The 22,128-nt window shown below is 44.7% G+C and overlaps 1 protein-coding gene across 6 annotated transcripts in view; it reads left to right on the top strand.

Moving 5' to 3' along the window:
- Nucleotides 1-924: 924 nt before the first annotated feature.
- Nucleotides 925-22,128, top strand: part of METTL5 (methyltransferase 5, N6-adenosine) — a 178,752-nt gene continuing 157,548 nt past the window's right edge. For all 6 annotated transcript variants that reach the window (XM_069225309.1, XM_069225305.1, XM_069225308.1 and 3 more), the window contains exon 1: nt 925-1,050. The gene's annotated coding sequence lies outside the window, so the exon portion shown is untranslated. The remainder of the gene's footprint in view (nt 1,051-22,128) is intronic.

The raw sequence follows: 22,128 nt of genomic DNA, 5'->3' as shown, positions 1-22,128 counted from the left end.
GCTCTGGAAATGAAGAGGAAAGAAACTAAGTAAAAAAAAAGACCCCTACAAACTAGATAAACAGGACAAAGTGTAATTATACAATAGTTTGAGCCTGCTCCCACCCTGAAGGAGGTCCAAAGAGGCATGACTTGACCACTAGCAAGCAAGGATTTTTAAATGACACTGAAACTAACAAATGAAATTCCTGGAAGCCCACCGAATAACTATACTCAAAAGTATACAAGAGGTCCTACACTGGACTAAATCAATGGAGAAAATATATACCTTCTCCTGCATTTTTTTTTTAAAGCTCCCACGTTCCAGTCCCTCTTCAAACAAGTTGGTATACGATATACATTAGTGATACTATCACAAATATATCCACTCAACAAAAGTAAAAAAAAAAAAAACAGGGTTTGACTCTGCTTTACAGTAGTTTGCCACAATTATGATTTAGTGCCTCGAAGATAAATTACGAAATCTAAAACTAAATTGAAAAATGTATTGCAACTAAAAGCAGAATCTCGCGAAGCCTTTAGCAGCCATAGGCCTCCGCTATCCAACTCAACAGCTCTGTGTGATGCTAAAACTAAATAGAAAAATGTATTTCAACTGAAAGCAGAATCTCGCAAACCCTTTAGCAGCCATCGGCCTCCGCTATCCAACTCAACAGCTCTGTGTGCTGCTGCTTCAGCCTGCGAACCCCGCGGCAACTCCGAGACAACAATGCTCAACCTGGCGATACCCGACTGGGATAAAACACTAGGATGAGGCGGTGCTGAGACGATCGCGATGAATTGTGCACAATGATGATAAAGTTACGAAAAGATCCTAAGGGAAGATGCAATGCACATTTTCCATAGTATATTAAATAGAGTGCAAAGGTTAGAACTAGTATTTTGTATCCCCCTGTTTTTGTTTGGTGGGTGTGTCTTGTTTCGGACTGTTTTTGCCAGACGGTACACTTGTATTTTTGGCGTTTTTCAATGGCATGCTTGTATTTTATGTTTACTTCGGCACTGGCAGATCTGACGAAGAGAGAGGTGATGGTCCTTGCCTTTTCGGGAGGTAGGTCTCATGAGTGAGAAGGTTGGCATTTATGCAGAAGACATTTAGTTGAATTAACGACGGGACCAGTTTTGTTCCTGGGATCATGCACGCCCATTACTGGAGTTTCAAGACGTTGTACTGATTACCATGCTTTCCCTTTCCCGTGTTCGCCTTATTTCTGTTCTAATGTATTCTTTTCGCCGTCGATTGCTATTGTAAATCCTGTTCTGCTCTCGTACATTTCCCCCCTTTTATTCCATATTTTCTCATCTCACATATCCTTCATTTTGTTTATTGTTCTGTCATCAGGTAATCTTCCTTGGGCTTCTTTCTCACGTTGTCCTTTTTATTATACTTTTTTTTCCCTTTCTCATCTAATCTCTTTTTGTACGCTTTTAGCTGTCTGTTTGCAAAAGCTCTCAAGTTTTCTATGTCCACGCATAAGTAGTTCATTCAGTCCAGGCTTTTTATTTGCATTCAGGGAAATATAATCCTGATTTTAAAAACTGAATCAGCATGACCACAAATCCTAGAGTCCATAGAAAAAAAGCCTTGGCTAGATGAACTGCTCACGTATAAAACTGAGGGAAAATTAAAAGCTGTGTTGCTGTCTTCTTTCATTCTATTATTCTGTTTCTATATATTGCTTCAAAGTACATTTTCATTATAACTAACTTCATTCTTGAGTACACAATATTTCACTTATTAAGTTATATTTATCGTACGCTGCAGTGTATGAGGCGGGGCTTTAAGTGGGCTGGGTTCCTCTAGGTTTAAGACCAGGTAGTAACACAAAAAGGGGATTTAATCTCTTCTCTACCGTGCCCTATGATTCTTGACTTTTCTGATAAAATTGTTCTTTCTTCTTTTCCTTCTCTCAAGTTAAACGGGGACAAAACAGAGATAATGGTGATTGGAAATAATCCCTCACCTTGGGACCAACTCCTCTGGGCCCGTGTTTGGGGGCGCGTCCTCCCACCTAAATCAGAAGTAAAGAGCCTTGGATTTGTCCTGGATAGAGATCTAACCATGGGCGCTGAGGCATAGACAGTAGCAGGCACTTGCTTCGGCCTTTTAAGATCCCTTAGTAAGATGCTCCTATGGATTGCCAGAGGACAGTGTTCCAAGGGCTGATACTCTCTTGTCTTGACTATGGTAATTCCCTTTATTTAAGCAGCCTCGCACATGTTATCATAAAACTGCAGGTTACTCAGAATGCTGCGGCTGAGCATTGCTGGGTCTGCCCAGAATGCAATCATTTTATTTGCTTCTTGGTCAACTTCAATGGCTGCCTATCAATAAACAAATAGAATTTAAGGCCTTATGCATCCCCCATAGGATAAAACACTCATCTGGCCCACATATCCTTTGGCATCTCGTCATGCCACACATTGTCTGGAGGTAGCTGAGATCAGACAACCTCTTTATCCTTGACTCCCAGAGTCAAACGAGCCAAGGGCGGGGGTTGCTTATTCGCCTATCTGGTCTCTAAGTTATGAAACTCCCTTCCCATCCATCTCAGATCAACCAAAAACCTGCTCAGTTTCAGGAAACATGATGCAATTGGAGGGCCACCAACTACAATTTCAAAAGAGTTGAATCATCCAAGCAGGTTGCTTCCAACACAACCTTTATTTTCTTCTTACAACAGAAAGCAGGCAGTGCGTTTCGTTCACCAAATGTTAACTTCCTCAGGGCATTGATGCTTTATAATAGTAAGGACTGTGGCAATATTCACATATCTGCTTCGTATAACTGGCTGAGTGTATTCGCTTGCAATGTCCCTTTATAACATGTATAAATAATGACTCCACTTTCAGAGCAACTCCAATCTAGATCGCCATACCCCGTAAACCTTCTGGTCGCTCGGTAAAACACCATGGTAAACAATTCAAAACCTACCTCTTTGTATAAACCGTGCATATCCTCACTTGTTCTGTCAGCGCCGGGAATAACTTTTTTAATAATAATAATAATATTTTAATCTTTTGCTTTTTACGATTGTTAGCTATTCCCAGGGTGTTGTGTTTTTGTATTTTTGTTTGTGTAGCATATTCCTCAATACTGGGTACTTTGTAACGAGTTACTGTTAGAAATGGGGTTTCTGGTTAGCTAGGGCAGGCATCTCAGCCAGCCAGGGACCACCACTAAAGTGGGGCAAGAGAGCTACACACCCAAGATAGCCTTGCTTACCCCCTTGGTAGCTTGGCACAAGCAGTCAGGCTTATCTCAGAGGCAATGTGTAAAGCATTTGCACAACACATGCAACACTAGTGACACAATAAATACACCCCAAAGAAAACTCCACAACAAATTATGTAAAAATAAACTGCATTGCACAAAACACCATTAGACTGTAGACCAAAACATCCTAAATCCATAACATTTTGCCAAACAGGCAAACCATTAGTGTCATGTATGTAATTATAAGAATCATTCCCCTAAGCACAGGTCATCAACATACCCCCCTTATGCAGGCATTGCAGATCCAGGAATATGTTTGTTGTTGCAACCAAGTAAAAGCAACATTATAAATCAGGGCATAACCACAACATAAGCCCTGAGGGCATGAAACCATCATAGTGAACTTGCAGGACCTGAAGAAATCACTCCCCCCCCCCCCCCCCCCCACCTTCACAATGCTTCCATACAGACGGGTAAACACCACTCGTCTCACCCTGAGAAACAGCACACCTACACTCCTTTTATGTGTCCCAAGGTACTCTGTCCATGAAGTAGCGAGCAGACTCAACTGCATGCCTACTAGGGTTAATACAGTGAGCGTAATGGCCCAAAGAAAGGATCTTGGAGTCCTCAGCCTCAGCAATAACTTCCATGGAGGGGGGCCCACACACCTGACAAGAGGTAGCGGGGAGTCCTTCTGGGGTCTCCCTGCACTAGGGCAATACAGGCAGCTACACAGGAATGTGTGGTGCAGCCGTGCCTGCTGATATTAGTCGTTACACAGTGCCACCGGAAGCGGAGAGCTCAAGCTCTGTTGCCACGAGGACCTCGCTCTGTCTTCTGCCTGGCTGGTACCTGCTTTCTCTATGTTCCTCTGATTGCGGTCTTGTGACCGAGGCCTCCACTATTATCTGGGAGTCAGAGCTGAGTGGACAAATTCCAGCTACTTGGTGCCGCCCTGGGTGATTAAGTGACTTGCGGCTTTCAGCTGCACTGACAAGGCATGCAGCTGTAGTCCCCAGTAATGGGCACTATGACGGGCCTCCACACTCACACCGTGCCGATTTTGCTGGAGGGAAGCGCTCATCAGGCACTAGACCTTCCAGCCCTAGGTGAAAAGAGCACTCACCACATACAGTGGTATCAGGACCAAGCGCTTCATTAAAGATTATAGCACTTCACCAAGCGCTATTACAGCAGGGCCAGAGGCGGCACTGGTAACTGGGAGAAAACTCTGCTGACCCCTTGGAGAACACTGGTAGGGCGTACACAAGGCAGGCAGTTGTAGACAAAGAGGCCAGAACCCTAAAGGCCATTAGGGACGATTCCTCCTGGCAGTCCAGCAATGCCCAGGGGAACCCAAGTCAGGGAACAGCTGGCAGCAGTGCAACAAGCAGAAAAACAATCCAGATAAGTCCTTTGTGCCACCCAGCAGACACTAGGCACCAGGGCAACAAACAGAAGAGCAGTCCGGATGAGACCATTGGTGCCATCCAGCAGTCATTCTGACAGAGGCTCAGTCAGAGTTCCAAAAATACTCTCAAATCAGGGGGCAAGCCCCTTCTACTTATACTTAAAATGCCTTTGTTCAGGGAGGTAACTTCAAAGAAGTCCTTTCAAGTCAAGCACAACACCCTTTCAACCCAGCCCTTTCTTCAAACATCAGTAGGGGGTAATCAGTCCATTGTGTGAGGGAAGGACCCAGCCTATTCACATGTAATGTGTGAACGACCCTCCCTTTCCCCAGTCCAGGAAGACTATCAGTATGTAGATGCCTCTCCTGTCACACCCAGCCCCTCCTGTGTGATGGCTGTCTGGAATGTATTCACCAAGTGGAACTGCCACTCTGCCCCAGATGTGGATTGGAGTCAGGCTGCAAAAGCACTAGAGTTATGAGCTTAGAGAAATGCCCACTTTCTAAAAGTGGCATTTTTTCAATTCTAATACAAAATCCACCTAGACCAATAAGCAGAATTTCTGACTGCCATTCCATGCATACTAATCATGCCCATGCTATTCCTCATTGATCAGAATATTCCACTGAGACACGTCAGGGCATGTCTAATGCAGTCCTATGAAAGGAGCAGCATTCACAGTAGTCAGAAACTAAATAGGCTGTTGGTCACTACAAGGACACGAAGTACATAAAGACATTTGCCCTACCTTTTACATACACAACACCCTGCCCATAGGGCTATCTTAGGGGTGTTTAGGCCAAGGCTTGCCAAGTTAGTGTGACAGAAAACTGTGCACGCAGGCCCTTCGGTGGCAGGCCTGAGACATTTTTGAAAGGCTACTTCTGTGGGTGGAGCAATCTGTGCTGTAGACTCAGTAATGGCATTTACTTTACTGGCCCTGGGTACCTGGTATACCACTTTACAAGGGACCTATAGCTCAATTAAGTAAGCCAAACAGGTGTAAACCAATTACACCAAGTTATAGGGGAGAGAGCACATGCACTTTAGCACTGATTAGCAGTGGTAAAGTGCCCAGAGTCATAAAGCCAAACAAAAAGGGTCAGAAAAATAGGGGGAGAAAGGCAAAAAAGTTGGGGATAACCCTGTAGAAAGGGCCATTTCCTGCTGCCACTCCCAGGTGTGTATAACAGTCCACCATTGCGACCTCTGGAGTTGAAGATGAAGGCAGTCAGGCTTCTTGCTGTGGTTGTCAAAGGATCAAAAAGGTGCTCCGAATACAAGACCATCCAATCATTTGCCTCTGTGCAGAGCACACAAAACAATGGTTTTGTACGCCAGTTGCAATTGTGATTCTTTACAAATGTGTGTGAAAGAGGTAAACAGTTGGCAAATAATTGAAAAGGCAAAGGGATAAGAGAATACAGTGCTTACAGATGAGTGAGTGTGTATATTTTGGGGTAGTGAGGTGAAGGAGATGCGAGGCAGTGCATTCAGCAGAGTGAAAAGAGGGTGCTGAAGAAGAAAGAGATGACGTGTAAGATATTCAGATGGCAGTGGTGTGGAGAGAAAAAGTGCGCACATGACTAACAGAGTAAACATAACAGAAGTGATCGAGACTCACTGAAGACCACTACTCCTTCCAGAGGCCTATTCACAGTCTCAGAATTTCAGAATTGAAACATTTCAAATATTAATTATTTGCAACAAGGTCATCGTTGTTACTTAATCATTTATCTTACAGAGCTAACAACAATTGACAAAGATAACTATAACTAGCGCCCCCAGGTGCACCTCTCCCCTTCCCCCCACCCCCATAACCATAATAAATCCACCCCACAGGACCTGACCCACCTGGGGCACAAAAGAAAAAGAACAGGAGACCGCACTTTGTGTTAAAAAAATAAAAATAAATAAGTTTGCCTTGATTTGCCGATGCTCTGCTGATTCTCTGCAACAAAAAAAAAGCCCCAGGGGGTCAGGGTATTCCCTGAACCCTTCTGTTTTTTACTTTTTTTGGGGGACTCACCAGAGTATGAGTCCCAAGATGGCTGCTAACACGTCCTGGTTACAGTGTTGGCAGCCAATCATATCTGTAATCTGCCGGATCCACAGACCCTCTGCTTCCCTAGATATCTTTTTTTCTTTAATAAGCAGTTTTTGCGTTAAAAGATTTGCACCAAATTACAAAAAGATATCTTTCTGGAGTAGTATAGCTTTCTGGCAAATTTGGTGTAATTCCATTCAGCGATTTGGACTGTAGTTGTTTTCAAAATCCTTATGGGAAATTGCGTGGGAAGAACACGTTTTGGGAGCCCTCTTTTTTTTTCTCGGCCCCTGTTTGATGAATCACCCCACAACTTTCCACACAGCAGCTGAAGTTATTAACAAATGAACAGGATTCATCAAACGGTATTGGCAAAACAAAAAACGCTTAGTCTATGGAAATTAGGTTACATATATACATACATACAGTTATTGTTAGCTATTTCAAGTAACTATAACTCAAGCCACTGTCGTGCAGTTATCTGATCAGTAATTTTACTGCAGATGTGACATTATCAAAGATGCCATGAGTGCTGTAATTTGTAGGGTAACTAGCAGTGCATGGCGAGGGTGTGAGTTATAGTTATCTTCAGGCACAAGTTATAGTTACTTGAGATAACTCTAACTATAACTGGTGAATTTCAGTGGTTTGATTCATTTAAAATGTGAGCCTAACTGTAACAGCCCTGTAACCTTTGTCTTTTTTTAAGTGGATTTCTATGTTTTTTTAAATTCTTTTTCCTAACTAATATCCCTGTAAACTTTGTTTTTTTTAATTAATTTTTGTTTTTTTTTGTTTTTAAGTGATTAGTAATTTTTCATTACTATAAGTTAATCAAACCACCGCCAAAGGCAGTGTACAGCTGGGGTTGGCCGTAGGACCTTGCCTGCAGCCAACCCCCATAACCACCCAGTCCTGCGAATCGCATGCCATGCGCAGTAGTGGTTGACCGCAGGGCCTTGCCTGCAGCAGTTCCTTGTGGCCAACCCCTATAACCACCCAACCCTGTGCTGTGCACGGCCTTCAGCCATGCGCAACTGGGGTTGGACGCGTGGCCAATCCCTGCAGCCAACCCTCATAACAACCCAACCCTGCATGCCTCCCCCTCCTCAGGCTAAAATCAGCCCCAGGGACCCCATCCCCTGGGGCCCAGCATAAATATTAAATTTTTGTTGGGGGTGGGGGGACTGCGTGCCCCCCACATGCCGATCTCAGCCCATCCCATCTCCCAGGGCCTTGCCTCAGCATTTAAATGTGTTTTTTTGAGGTGGGTTCCTGCACATCCCCCCTCCCTAGGTCATCTCACTCTGGGGACCCCATCCCCCGGAGACTGACCTAAACATTTAATTTTTTGGGGGGAGTGGGACTGTGCAGCCGCCCATTCCCTAGGCTGATCTTGGCCTATAATTATTTTATTTTTTGGGGGGCAAGGGGGGCCTGGCCCTGTGACCTCAATGTTGGGGACCGTGAGTAGGGGGAGCCTGAAGGCCCCCACAGTCTCAGCTGGCTCCCTGTTGGCTCCCGGCCTCCTGCGGGAGCCAGCATTGCTACAGCAGCTCCCTCTCTGTGAGAGCAATGTTTCCTCTGTTTCCCTGCCTGCGTCACCGTGGGCAGGCAGACTTAGAAACCTCCAATCCGATGAAGGGAGAGCTGTTTCGCAGTTCTCCCTTTATTGGAGAGGAGTGTTTGCTGTGGCTTGGTGGCACAACAAATAGCTGTGTCCCGGGGTGACCACCCCGGGACATAGCAGTAGCCATCCCTGGGGAGGTGGTGGTCCCCAGGGCCATCAGTGGCTCCTCGAGTGGGGCTGCGCTGCCCCACTCCCACGAAAACAGCCCCAGGGAGGTGGTGGTCTGTGGGGCCTGGCGGTCCGAAACGGACCCTCTTTCTATTTTTTTCACAGTTTGCATTGGGGAGGTGGTGGTCCTCGGTGTTGCTTGCGGGCCACGTGGCCCCCGCACACAATTAGGTTGAAGCCCCAGCGAGGTTGTAGTCCACGAAGCTGTGGGAGGGGGGGGAGGCGCAGCCATCCACACCATATTTCTGTGAGGCGCAGCGGAGGTGGTGGTGGTCCCCGGGGTTGTGTGGGGGGCTCATGCTCGCCCACCCCCTTACAATTCATGAAAGCCCCGGGGATGTGGTGGTCCCCGGGCTGCGGGGGGAGCCAAGTGACCCCCTGCATTAAATGTTATAATAGCCCCGGGGATTTGGTGGTCCCCTGGGCTGTGGAGATTTTGCGTACCCCCCCCCCCACATATATTTACATTAAAGCTCATAGAAGGTGGCAGACCCTGGGGCTGCGGTTGAAAGCCCGGGCGCCCTCCCCCTCTTAAAATTCATGAAAGTCCTGGGGAGATTGTGGTCCCACAGGCTGCAGGGGGGGGGTAGCGGGCCCCCCGCATTAAAAATAACACAGCCCCTGGGACTCACCCCATCCAGGGGCTTCAGAATTAAAAGGCGCGGTAGCCGGCCCTTCTTTTTATTTGAAGACTTTTTGCTCCAGATTCTCACCCTGTCGCAAATTTGCGACAAAATTGTTAAATGCTTTTTAGCTCTGGGACCCCACCACTAGAATTAAGGGGTCAGGGTGTCTGTACCCTGGCCCCTTTTCTTTATTTTTAACTATTTTTTTCTGGGACTCGGCTGATGCCGAGCCCCAAGATGGCTGCCAACACTTCGTTGTTGAAGTGTTGGCAGCCAATCAGATCTCAGCACGAGATCGGGAGGGTCTCGAATCCCTAGTGCCTCTATATATACAAATTTGGATTTTCTTTAATTTCTGTAAAACTACTGAATGGATTTACACCAAATAACAAAAAGGCTGCTTTCTAGAAGAAGAGCTACCTTTCTGCCAAATTTGGTGTAATTCCGTCCAGTGGTTTTGGCACTATTGTTGTTAAAAAAAGATACCTATGAAAAAATGAAATTCCAATGGTTAAAGCATTATAGTTAGGTGAAATGTAACAACAGAACATTTTAAACTCTTAAAAAAACCCACAGAAATTCACTCGTTATAGTTATCTCGAAAAACTATAATTCGTGGCCCAAGGTAGCTATAACTTCTGTCACTGCCATACACTTTTCTCCCCAATAATTTAATTCCAAATGTTGCTGTGACATCATTTGTGATGTCATAGAAGATGCCATGAGTGGTGATGTATGGGGGTAAATAAGCAGTGCATAGCAAGGGCTCGAGTGTCACAGGAGTGGGCTCCCCTGGATACAGCATCTGAGCCAGCCCCAGGGGATGGAGTCAACGGGGCCTTTAAAGTCTCATGGAGCCCCCTACCTTTAAAAATACTGCAGGCTCTTGGGAGATGGGGTCCTCGGGCTGAAAGTGGCCTGGGAGGGGGAGAAATGTGCTCCCCTCCCCTTATGAAATATGTCTGGCCCTGCTGCCGAAAACAGACTGGGTGGAGGGGCCACACACACTCATTTATTGAAAATAATACTTTTGTCACCCCCCTCAGCCCCAGTGGGGTTTTAAAAAATATGTTAAGTCCTGAGTCCTAAGATAGCTACCACCACTTCTTTGTTAATGTGGTGGCAGCCTATCAGATCTCAGCAGGAGATCTGTTGGATCAGCGGAGTGTCCGCTTCCCTAGATATACAATGTTTTTGAGCATTAATTACTCAAAAACGACTGAATGGATTTACACCAAATTACAAAAAGCAGTCTTTCTGGACCAAGATCCAGCTTTCTGCAAAATTTGGTGCAAATCCGTTCAGCAGTTTGAGCTATTGCAGTGTCTAAAGTTCCTATAGGAAAAATTAATGGGGAAAACTGGTTTTGGGACCCCCTTCCTTTTTCTCAGCTGTGCTTGACAGATCACCCCAAAACTTTAGTGGCGTTTCGTGGCGATTCATCAAACAGAGCCAAAATTATTAGCAACACACAAATTGCATTTCCTGTAGAACCAAAATGCTAGCTATAACTACCCAGTGATGACTCTTACCTACTGCCAGTAAGTAGTTATAGTTAGGAGTTAGGACCTAGTTTCTATAGAAAAAGCTGTTTTTTGCTTGCCTGTATCTTTGGCACCTCTTGACAAATCTTCACCAGAATTTCCAAAGAAATTCGACAGTCATGTGACCTGCTGTCTGGACAATTTTGGGGTGATCCATTAAGCGGGGCCGAGATAAAAGGGGGTGAAATGGAGAGCGTTTCAAATGTTTATTCCCATAGGAAAAATTGCGATAGCGCAAAAATCACTTTGGCACACCACCAAATTTGGCAGGGAGGTAGCTCTTGGTCCAGAAAGAGCCCTTTTTGTTATTTGGTGTAAATCTGTTCAGTAGTTTTTGAGAAATTTAAGAAATTCCAAAGTTGTATATGTAGGGACGCAAAGAATTTGCGACCCCTCCCGATCTCGTGCTGAGATTTGATTGGCTGATAATACTTCAACAACAGATGTGTTTTCAGCCATCTTGGGACTCGGCTGAAGTCGAGTCCCAGATAAAAAATTTTAAAAAAATGCAAAAGGGGTCAGGGTACGAACACCCTGACCCCTTTGCTCTTGTGGTGGGGTCCCAAAGGGACCCCCCTATGGCTAAAATGGTCAGATACGTGGCTGATCCACAGTAAAATATTTTTAAAAAATGAAGCACGGACTGCCGCGTTTCGTTCTCATGAAGCCACCGGGTGGGCCAAGTCGCCGGGCATTTATTTAGAAATGTGGGAGGGGGGCCTCCTGTTGCCCCGGGGACTGCCAAAACCTGGGGCGTTTAAGAGATAATATGCAGGGGGATTGTGGCTGTCCCTGGGAACACCACCCTATGGGGCAAATATAAAAAAAAAAAAATTAATGGGGACACCACCCCCAGGGCACATACCTATTAGTGTAAATTGGTTCATTTTACTGGGACATATCCCATTTTTACAATTTTGTTTTGCGCTTTCAGCCTCCTTCCAGTTAGTGACAGAAATGGTTTTGAAACCAATGGTGGATCCCAGAAAGCTAAACATTTCTGAAAAGTAGATCAAATTCTGAATTCAGCAAGGGGTAAATTGTGTAGATCCTAAAAGGGTTTTGTACAGAAAATAACAGCTGAAATAAAATATATTTGAATTTGAGGTAAAAAAAAAAAACAGCCATTTTTCTCCACGTTTTACTCTGTAACTTTTTCCTGCAATATCAGATTTTTTAAAGCAATATACCGTTACATCTGCTGGACTTCTCTGGTTGCAGGGATATATAGAGCTTGTAGGTTCATCAAGATCCCTAGGTACCCAGAGCCAATAAATGAGCTGCACCTTGCAATGGGCTTTTATTCTATATTGGTTATACAGCAATTCATTTGCTGAAATATAAAGAGTTTAAAATAGGTATCAAGAAAACCTTTGTATTTTCAAAATGGGCACAAGATAAGTTGTTGAGAAGCAGTGGTTATTTGCACATCTCTGAATTCCGGGGTGCCCATACTAGCATGTGAATGACAGGACATTTCTCAAATAGACGTCTTTTTTACACAGTCTTACACTTGGAAGGAAAAAATGTCGAGAAAGACAAGGGGCAATGACACCTGTTTAGCTATTCTGTGTTCCCCCAACTCTCCTGATAAAAATGGTACCTCACTTCTGTGGGTAGGCCTAGCGCCCGCAACAGGAAATGCCCCAAAACACAACATGGACACATCACATTTTCACAAAGAAAATAGAGCTGTTTTTTGCAAAATGCCTAGCTGTGGATTTTGGCCTCTAGCTCAGCCGGCACCTAGGGAAACCTAGCAAACCTGTGCAGTTTTGAAAACTACACACCTAGGGGAATTCAAGATGGAATGACTTGTGGGGCTCTGACCAGGTTCTGTTAAAATGGTATCTCACTTTTGTGGGTAGGCCTACTACCCGCGAAAGGAAATGCCCCAAAACAGTATCTGGACACATCAAAATTATCAAATACAAAACTACCTGTTTTTGCGGGGGTGGGGCCCCTGCGTTTTTGGTCCTGGGCTCAGCTGCCACCGAGGGAAACCTACCAAACCCAGACATTTCTGAAAACTAGACACCTGAGGGAGTTCAGGGAGTTGTGACTTGCGTGGATCCCGCAATGTTTTCTTACCCAGAATCCTCAGCAAACCTCAAATTTAGCTAAAAACAAAATCACGTTTTCCCCACATTTCTGTGTGGGATCACTGCACTGGGACAAATTTCATACCACCCAACGTTCCCCCTCAGTCTCCCGGTAAAAATGATACCTCATTTGTGTAGGTGGGCCAAGTGCTTGTGACAGGGAAGAGCCAAAAACATGTCAAAATTGAGGGGGAACCAAAGCAGGTCCAAAAGGGCAGTTTGAAAAAAAAAAAATAGCCTGACAAGTGCAGCAGAATTTTTATCGGTATAGATGAGACAATGCTGGGTGGTAGGAATTTTGTGGATTCCTGCAGATTCCGGAATGTTCCATCATGGGGAAAAATGTGTGATTTCCAGCAAAGTTGGAGGTTTGCAGGGCATTGTGGATAAGAAACACACCACCCTGGAATCACCCAGATGTTTAGTTTTCAGATGTGTCTAGGTCTTGTGGATTTTTCTACATGGCAGCATCCCAAAGTCCATAAAGTGCAGCCCTCACCATTCCAAGTGGGACAATTTTGAAAGTTAGCCAAGCTCTCCTGGCCCAAATGTAAAACCAAAACCCAAAATAATCAAATGTCTTCTTGCTTGCTGTGGGATAAGATGTTTTAGAGTGCGGGGGAGAGCTGAAAGACTGTTACCCCCTTCAGTTGGGGGTGGGGGCATAACCAGGCCCATACTGGTTGGTAGCCACCACCCACAGTTTTTTTTTTTTCAATTCCCTGGCATCTAGTAGATTTTATGCCCCGGGGTGTGGATCAGGGGTAATTGCCCCATTTGCCCACTGGTGGGCAGAACAACTTTGGCCCCATTTATTTGGGGTGGGGGGTATGGCCATAACCCCACTCATCATACAAGAGCTTTATTCGGTCTAAATAACCATCAAAGCAATAACTTACAACAGTAAAATCATGATCTTTACATAATAAATATGTAACAGCAAGACTAAAGGATAAATAATAAAAATAAGATAGAATACTATAAAATGAGGAGTCTACAAGAAAAATTACAATAAAATCTACATATGCGTCCCATCCTATAAGTGAGGAGCAAGAGTCAGAGTTCCATTTGTTAACTACTTTAAACTTCCTCATCAATGATTTGTGAAAAAAAAATAAAAAAATTCAGTGAATAAAACAATTTGAGTTAAATAAGGTAAAATCAAGGATCAGTTAATATCAAATCGCTATAAACCTTTTTCTTTAAAAAAAAAATGTGCGTATGTACCAAGCGGACGCAAGGAACTTGCTGGCCGCACAAGTTAGGGGAATGGAACAATCTCTCAACATCAACCTAAGGGCATCTCTACACGTTCTTAGCCCCATATTCCTACAGGCGGGACGAAGCCATTTCCGCCGAGCCATACCATAGGCAGGACAAATAAACATAAAGTGCACTACAGTTTCCACAGAACCATTACAGCAAGGGCATTTATCAGATGACAGGGTGGAGCTTCATGAGCTAGAAAAGGACTTCAAAGGGAGGCTTCCATACCTAAAACAAACATACAAACTTTTGCTTAGTTGATCGGTAATTAGGTCCAGGAAGGGTTCGAAGTGGGGAAACCACTTGTAATCAAGGAAAAGAGACGTCAGCCTACCATGTGAGGTGCAAGACAGGCGTTTCTCCCTAACATGGGACGAATAAACAGATTTCAGATGGTCCTTGTGGGCCCTCCTTAAACTATTGGGCTGGCTCCAAAAATAACTAAGTCCCAAGGTATGGAACCATTCTGAAATGTGCTTAAACCAAGGGATAGAAAATACATTTGGTCTGTCCAGTAAATCTTGCAATGATTCCTTGTAGGTGACTAATTCAGGGGTAGTCCAGATACGAACCCAAAAAATTAAAGGCCTTAAAGCTATTACATCAGAAATGCGAGGGAACCCTAGGTCCATAAACACTGGGACCAGGGGCGTGCTACGAGGACATGCCACGAGTGATCTTGCAAAGCTATTTCCCCCCACAGATAGCTTGCTAGATTTAGAGCAACCCCAAAACTCAGCACCATAAACTGCGGCACTCTGAGCCTTGGCTAGATAAATTTTGATAGCTGGAGAAACAACTTTCTCAATATTAGACTTTTGGAAGCGCAGAATTGCCCCTGACCTATATGCTAGGAGGGCTGAACTCTTCCCTACCTGGGCCTGCCAGTTCATATCATTGCTAATTCTCACCCCTAGGTAATCAAGGGAGCATACCTTGCTCAAGGAAACCCCATTATGCAAGATGTTACACCGTTTGGAACTGCCAGGACCAAAAATCATAAGTTTTGTTTTACTAGAGTTAAGTTCCAATCCATGATCTGCACAAAACACACTAAACCTATCCAGGAGAACCTGAAGACCCATAGGTGTTTTAGAGATCAAGAGAGAGTCTTCAGCAAATAAGAGAATTGGAACTTTTGAGTTATTCAAGGAAGGGGCATCGTTTTGGCAGTCAGTTATAACTTGCACTACTTCGTTGATAAACAACGAGAAGAGAGTAGGTGCCAGGGCGCAGCCCTGGCGTACTCCCCGCCTAATATTAACACGATCAGTATGTTCCCCCTGGCTGCCCCACCTTACTCGAGCATAGGTATTCTTGTGTAATCTTTGAATTAGATGCACCAAATTCATCGGGACGCCAATTTTCTTTAAGACTTCCCACAATTTCTGCCTTGGAACAAGATCAAACGCAGACTTAAGGTCAACAAAAACAACATACAAACTTTGTTTGGCCAGGGTAACATATTTCCAGAGTAACAAAAAGAGTCTAAAAACTTGGTCCATAGTGCTAGTGCTGATTTTTGATCGAAACCCAGCCTGGAGGGGTGATAGAACTTGGTTAGCTTGGACCCAGTCCGTTAGCCTATCTAGGACTTGCTTAGAAAAAATCTTTTGAAGATTATCAATAAGGCTAATTGGGCGATAATTGGCAGGCAGTCCCACGTCTCCTTTTTTATGGATAGGAATAATTTCGGCTCTTAGCCACGAATCTGGAATGGGGCTACCTGTTGCAATAGCATTGGATAAGGTATTAATGTACCACACCCAGATAACGGGTTCAGACTTGAACAGGTCCCCGGTATCTTGTCGGGACCAGGGGCCTTAGCTGGTTTCAAGGAATTAATAGCTACTGTGGTTTCAGCCATTGTAAAAACAATGCCCTCCATGGGACCCTCAATAAGAGGTCTGCATTTGTCACCCGTAAAGGCCTCAGGATGCTGTTGCGCAGATGACGCATAAATCTCAGAAAAGTGAGCCACCTATCTTTCAGGTTGGATATGAAAATTAAGAGTAGCACAACCCTCTCTTTGCCTATGAGTCAACAGCCTCCAAAAAGAGCCCTCATCTCGATTTTCGACAGCCTCCAGCAGCTTCTGCCAGATCTCAAATTCCCAATTTTTCTTTGCTAGGTTCAGGGCCTTAGTATAGCCGACTCTAGCGGTCCTGATCTCCTCCTGTGAGTGCTTGCGGAGGGCCAATTTAAGATTGAGCTTAGCAAGGTCACAATCATTGTTGAACCATTCCCTAGATCGAAAAAACATCTGGAGCATGTCTCACAATGGTTTCTTTGTAGAAAACGTTCTGTAAAAGATTTATCAATTCAACATGAATTTTCATGATTGGAAGATTATCAGCCTCTTGATTTTCAAGACCAGAGCACAACTGTAAAAAAAAAAGAAGTAAATTTGTTTGACCAAAAGTGGGTTAGATATAACTTTTGGCCAACTAACACGGGTTTGCCTGGAATTAAGGGAAGGGATCGGGACGTCAGTGATCTCTAGATGTTGAGTTCTCCCAAGGCTATATTGAATAGAGTGAGGCATAGAGGGTAATGATCACTCTCGTAACGAGATTAAACCTTCATATCCAGAATATGTGACCAAAGCCTTATGTCAACAAAAAAATAATCAATAGTACTAAAAGAGCACCCCTGCTTAAAAGTGGGGGCACGATTTAGATCAGATCTGGTCCGGCCATTACATTCCCTGAGTCCATGGAATAGGCAGAGGGAAGCCATCTGTATAGCGGCACAAGAATCAGTGCTAGGAGAATCATCCTTCGCTTGGGGGATACCACAGGAGTCGTCTTCTTCAGTTGTTAAGTCTCCTACGAGGTTCTGGGATACGGAAGAACAGTTAATATCACCCCCTATCACCAGATGGTTAGAAGGATGCAAATATTCCATATACTCTACTAGCTGGGCAAGTACCCCTGATTCCATGTTGGGGGGGACGGACCTCGCGTTGACCAAGATCACTGTGAAACCAGGGTGGAATATAAGTCGGACACCCATGAGATCTAATGAGTTGAGGGGAAACACGGAATGGTCGCATTGCAATTTCTTGTTCACTAAAATCATAAGCCCACCCATAGGCCTACCAAAGCCTCCAGAGGCAGGCTGGGCTGCGACAGAATAATTTGTAAACCCCTCAACATATATTTGCTCTTCAGCCCAGGTTTCCTGAAAAAGGCTTAAGTCTTGCTTGGAGATGAAGTTAACCCATCCAGGGTCTCCCAACTTTTTCCTTATTCCAGCCACATTCCAAGATAAAATATTAAGTACAAAGGGCACAGGTGAGGATCTAACTCTCGGGGATGTGGTAGAGTTCAGAGCCCTAGATCGTGTATCTCTATGGGGCATAACAACCAAAGTGGGAGACGATAAGAGAGAGACATCGTTTAGTCAATCTAAGTTGGATAACTGGGGGGAGCAGATCTTAGTCAAAAGTGATCGATTGCTATTAAGTGGGCCCAAGGCCTTCCCCTCATGAGTATTAGAAGATCTATTAGTCCTTCGTAACTCCCCCCTGGAGAATGCTTACAGAGACCAATTCCAATATTTCTACCCGATATCAGACAACAAGTCCGTAGGTTGAAGGTCAAAAGGTTATCAACCATGGAGGTGTCAAAAAAGAGGATTGAAATGTAGTTTAAATCTGTGTCCGGTTGGGCATATCTATATGCCTCCCGGATGTCATAACGGATAACAGACAGACATTTCCTCTGGGTACTAAACCAGTAGACAACTTTATTAATGAGAGAATCATGAGACTCTCTCTGCCAAGCGATAGCCTGGGGGCCCCTGTCATATAGATGTATGCATCCTTCTTACTCTGATCGTGGCTCCCCTTTGGAACTGTTGCCCGAGTAACTTGGAATTGCCCTGGACATAAAACTCTGGGTGGACTTAAGAACACCCGTGCACCCTTCCCAACCATGACTCCCATAGACAGGGGATTTATACAGGAAGGACGTAGATCGTTGTTTGTTGGAGCAGGAGTAAACATGCGACCGGGGACAATGGGGTTGCCATCGGATAGAGAAAGGCAGCTCCCCTTTTTATTTATAGCCATGCTCATAGACTTCGCTCCCTGGTTTGGACGTTTGGGGTGGGAAGCTAAATTGTCCCCAGTATCTAAAGAGTCAAGCACGTTAGGCCCTCCAGTCAGCTCAGGAAGGTGGTCATTGGCCTGGGCGTGCCCGCGAGGCGGGAGCGCTCGTTGAAATTAAAAGGGCTCCTGCCCTCGTAGCCACGTCACTGCCTCCTCCTCACTGGCCCCCGGGTAGAAGAAAGCGCGTCCCGCGAGGCGGGAGCGCTGGTTGAAATTTAAAGGGCTCCTGCCCTCGTAGCCACGTCACTGCCTCCTCCTCCTTACTGACCCCCGGGTAGAAGAAAGCGCGTCCTGCGAGGTGGGAGCGCTGGTTGAAATTTAAAGGGCTCCTGCCCTCGTAGCCACGTCACTGCCTCCTCCTCACTGGCCCCCAGGTAGAAGAAAGCGCGTCTCTTATTTTGGAAAAAATAAAACTTCCCTGGTGGGCTCTCTGCACCCAAGGGGGGCAGATATGGCCAACAGTAATGTGGCTCCATGGAAAGCGACTCTTACCCAAGGTGCTGCCCCCCTAAAGAAAATACACACATACCAGTCCCTGGTCCCTAAGTGGTTTCTGCCCCCTGGGGGCAGATCGTCCTAATAGAAATACACTGATCTGCCCCCAAGGGGAGCAGAAATGGCCTAAAATAAATTTGCCCCCCCAGGGGAGCGACCCTTGCCTAAGTGGTCGCTCCCCACCTCAAAAAAAAAAAAAAAAAAAATGATCCCTGGCACAAAGAGATTTCTGGCCCCCCCATGCCCTCCCACCGCACATGAGCACTGTGCCAGTGGATGTAACCATTACGTCCACGGCACAGAAGGGGTTAAGACAATTGCATAAGTGATCCCAGAGCAGATACAAATCTGTTATAGTGAAATGGACAAGTTATGTCTGATGACCAGGCTGCAAAAAGGAATTTGGATACAGCGATGCACATTCACACTTGAAGAATCACTTTTACAAATTCTTGAAAGCATTTATTTGATTTGTCAAACCCAAAAGATGACATAGGGGTGCCGGCTACCTGGCTCGAGGACTGCAATATACAGGGCAGAAAAATAGCAAATGTTTTTCATTTTTATCAAAGAGCAAACATGACTGGCACCAGTGCCTAATTTGTAAAAAAAAAAAATAATAGTAATAAGTGCCGGTGTCCTCGTCAGGAGGCCTCTGCAGCTTGCATCCCCCATTGCCAGTGCTGTCAACACAACTAGTGACCTTCACACTCCTACAAGTGTGGCAATTCAGACTTTTCCATGCCACCAAAGCTGAAAGAATGGCTTGGGTAGAAAGTATTTGTGATCTTATGTATATTTAATTAATAAACAACTGTTGTGCTAATCTCTAAATTGAACTAACAGCACCACCATGTGGCAGACTGCCATAAGTGACAGTGTTGACAAGTGCTGGTGCAGAGCAGCACAAACTGCCGTCTCAAATTAAGCACTTACTGGCACCAAGTAGGCCCAGGTTTTGCAGGGTCCAAAGATGATGTGTACACAGCAATTGACAAGGTACTTACCTGAACTGCAGAAAGAGTGTGCAAGTGTGTGCCTTATGAATATAACTTAGAAAATCCTCTACCTTAGGCACAGACTTGGCAAATAGAAAGAGCCTTGTAAGGCTACCTGTGAGGCTGAGTGGTTCATTCTGATCAACAACACTCTCCCAATATCTTGATTTAACCACAGTAACTGCAGTGGAGGAGATAGAAAATGTATCTTCCCAAAAGCTAACCAGGCTCAGATCATACATTGATTTTTTTTTTTTTAACATAAGCCAGTCACTTAATCTTCTTAGAACATTGTGATTTAAGAATGTCTACAAGATCCTCTCTAAAGGGAGACAGTTCTTCAGTGTCGCAAATGCAAAACCAATAGAGAAGTGGCCTTAGAGTAGCCGAAGTGTTGTCAAGGTTAAGATCAAGGTCCAGTTTAAGGAGCACTAAGGGTGATACCCCTCCACAGTCCTGTTTGGGGTCCGATTAAGTTGTTCTCACTAGTTCCCAATGGACCCATGTGACAAAAGCCCCATAATTCTGCACCATACAATGCAGCACTCCTTGGTTGTGTCTTCTGAATCTCCACTGCAGGAAGGGTCAGGTAACAAGATGCCTTTTTGGCAAATCTAAGAATTGACCCAAATCTGTGGGATAAAAAATGTGAGCTTTTAAGGAAAAGAGGAACCCATGATCCTGAGTCAGCCCAATACATCCCTAAAGAATCAAATTAATTTACCCTTTCTAATATTTCCCTTTCCAAGCTTATAGTACCCCACACCCTCTTCCCCTCTTACAATAAGTCATCTGCTTTGTTCTAGAAGCATTGATTTCCAGGGCATACAAGGAACAAAACAGATTGAATCTATCCATAGGGTTTGTTAACCAACCCTAATTTCGGCCAGTAGGAGATTATCATCGGCAAAATAAAAAGAGCTGGAACTTTCAACCTGCAATCATAGGGGAATCGTTAGCAAAATTAGTCAAAAACATGACATAGTTATTAATACAAAGAAGGAAAAGAGCAGGAGCCTTGGCACAGCCTAGACGCACTCCAATTCCAATAGCAAATTCCTGGGTTAAGTCCCCATTTGTGCCACAGCAAACCCTAGCAACGTTCTCCTCAGGGACACGCAAATAACAGTGAGTTCCTGTCCCAGATAGTACCTCCCACAGTTTCTTCCTACGAACTAGGTCAAAAGCAGCACCAAGTCAATAAGTGCAACAAAAAGAGCACCCCCTCCAACTTCTATAGTCTTCCACTTAACCAATAGGAGCAGAAGACCTGATCGATGGATATTGTCTTGGATCTAAATCCTGCCTGAAGGTTGGACAGAATATGATGTTTATTGATCCAATCCAAATGTCTCTACAGAACTTGCTTGGAAAAAAATATTTTGCAAGTTCTCCAGGAGACCAATTGGACGATAGTGGGAACGAGTATTTTGGCTTCCTTATGTGTAGACAGGGACAATCTCTGCCCCTTTCCAGGCAGTAGGCATTGCTGCTTTTGCTGTAGTTGCATTTGAAACAATGTTGATATAAGGAGCCTAGATATTAGGGTCCGATCTAAAAAGGTCAACTCGTATCTTGTCTAATCCTGAGGCATTCCCGTGCTTCAGGGACCATACCGATGATGCAGTCTTTGCTAGTGTAAAAACAACAGGAAGAGGGGCATCACAGGCCGTACCTCCCTCGCTGCTAGTAAGGATATAATCTGTTTCACGTGATCAAGAGACGAGATTCCCCAATGGGCATCCCAATCACATGGCAAGATAGACGTCTCTGCTGGTTTTCCTGAATTCCCGCTACTTTGGATTACAAGTTGCCAACAGTTCTTCAGATCATTGTTGGTGGAGGCATATCTAAAAGGTCGTCCCATATATTACTCTCTCAGCTAGCTTTGTCTTGCCTTACTTCAAGCCAATATTTAATTCTACACTCCCTTAACTCGTGGCTTACCCCTTTTTTTATTGCTCTGCGAAGAGTTCTCTTTGCCATGCTGCAGTGTTGTGAAAACCACCTATTCTTTATATCCTTTGCAGGGGCCTTCATATACTTTTCATAAAAAAAATCTTTGAGCCCATTAAACAGTCTGGCATGCTCACCCACAACCATATCATTGTTCCCCCAACTGTCAGACATAGCTCCCATATGAGAAGCAACAGCTGACTACATTTCCGAGACTACCTTAGGCCAAGAACACTCAGCTTCCCACTTCACGTTTCTATGATTGTTTGTGACCTCCAGTAGCTGGCCACACGTCTGGGAGGGAGGGAGCGAAATGTGAGGGATCAAGTCCTTCATAGTTAAAACTAAAGGATTATGATCACTCTTGCCCCTCTACAGCACTTTCATGTTTTCCATCAGCTGCCATATTTTGATGTCTAAAATGATGTAATTGATTAAGCTTGCATAAACCCCTCTTCTAAAAGTAGATAGAGTGGTGATGTCAAATAGTGAACGGTGATTGCAGGCCTGCAACCCATGGGCAAGAGTTAGATCTACTATTTGGAGGGCAA

The sequence above is a fragment of the Pleurodeles waltl genome, chromosome 3_1, assembly GCF_031143425.1.
Source record: "Pleurodeles waltl isolate 20211129_DDA chromosome 3_1, aPleWal1.hap1.20221129, whole genome shotgun sequence".
In the NCBI taxonomy this organism is placed as follows: Eukaryota; Metazoa; Chordata; class Amphibia; order Caudata; family Salamandridae; genus Pleurodeles; species Pleurodeles waltl.
The sequence above is the reverse complement of the archived record's forward strand: the minus strand, read 5'-3'. Positions and strand labels throughout refer to the sequence as shown.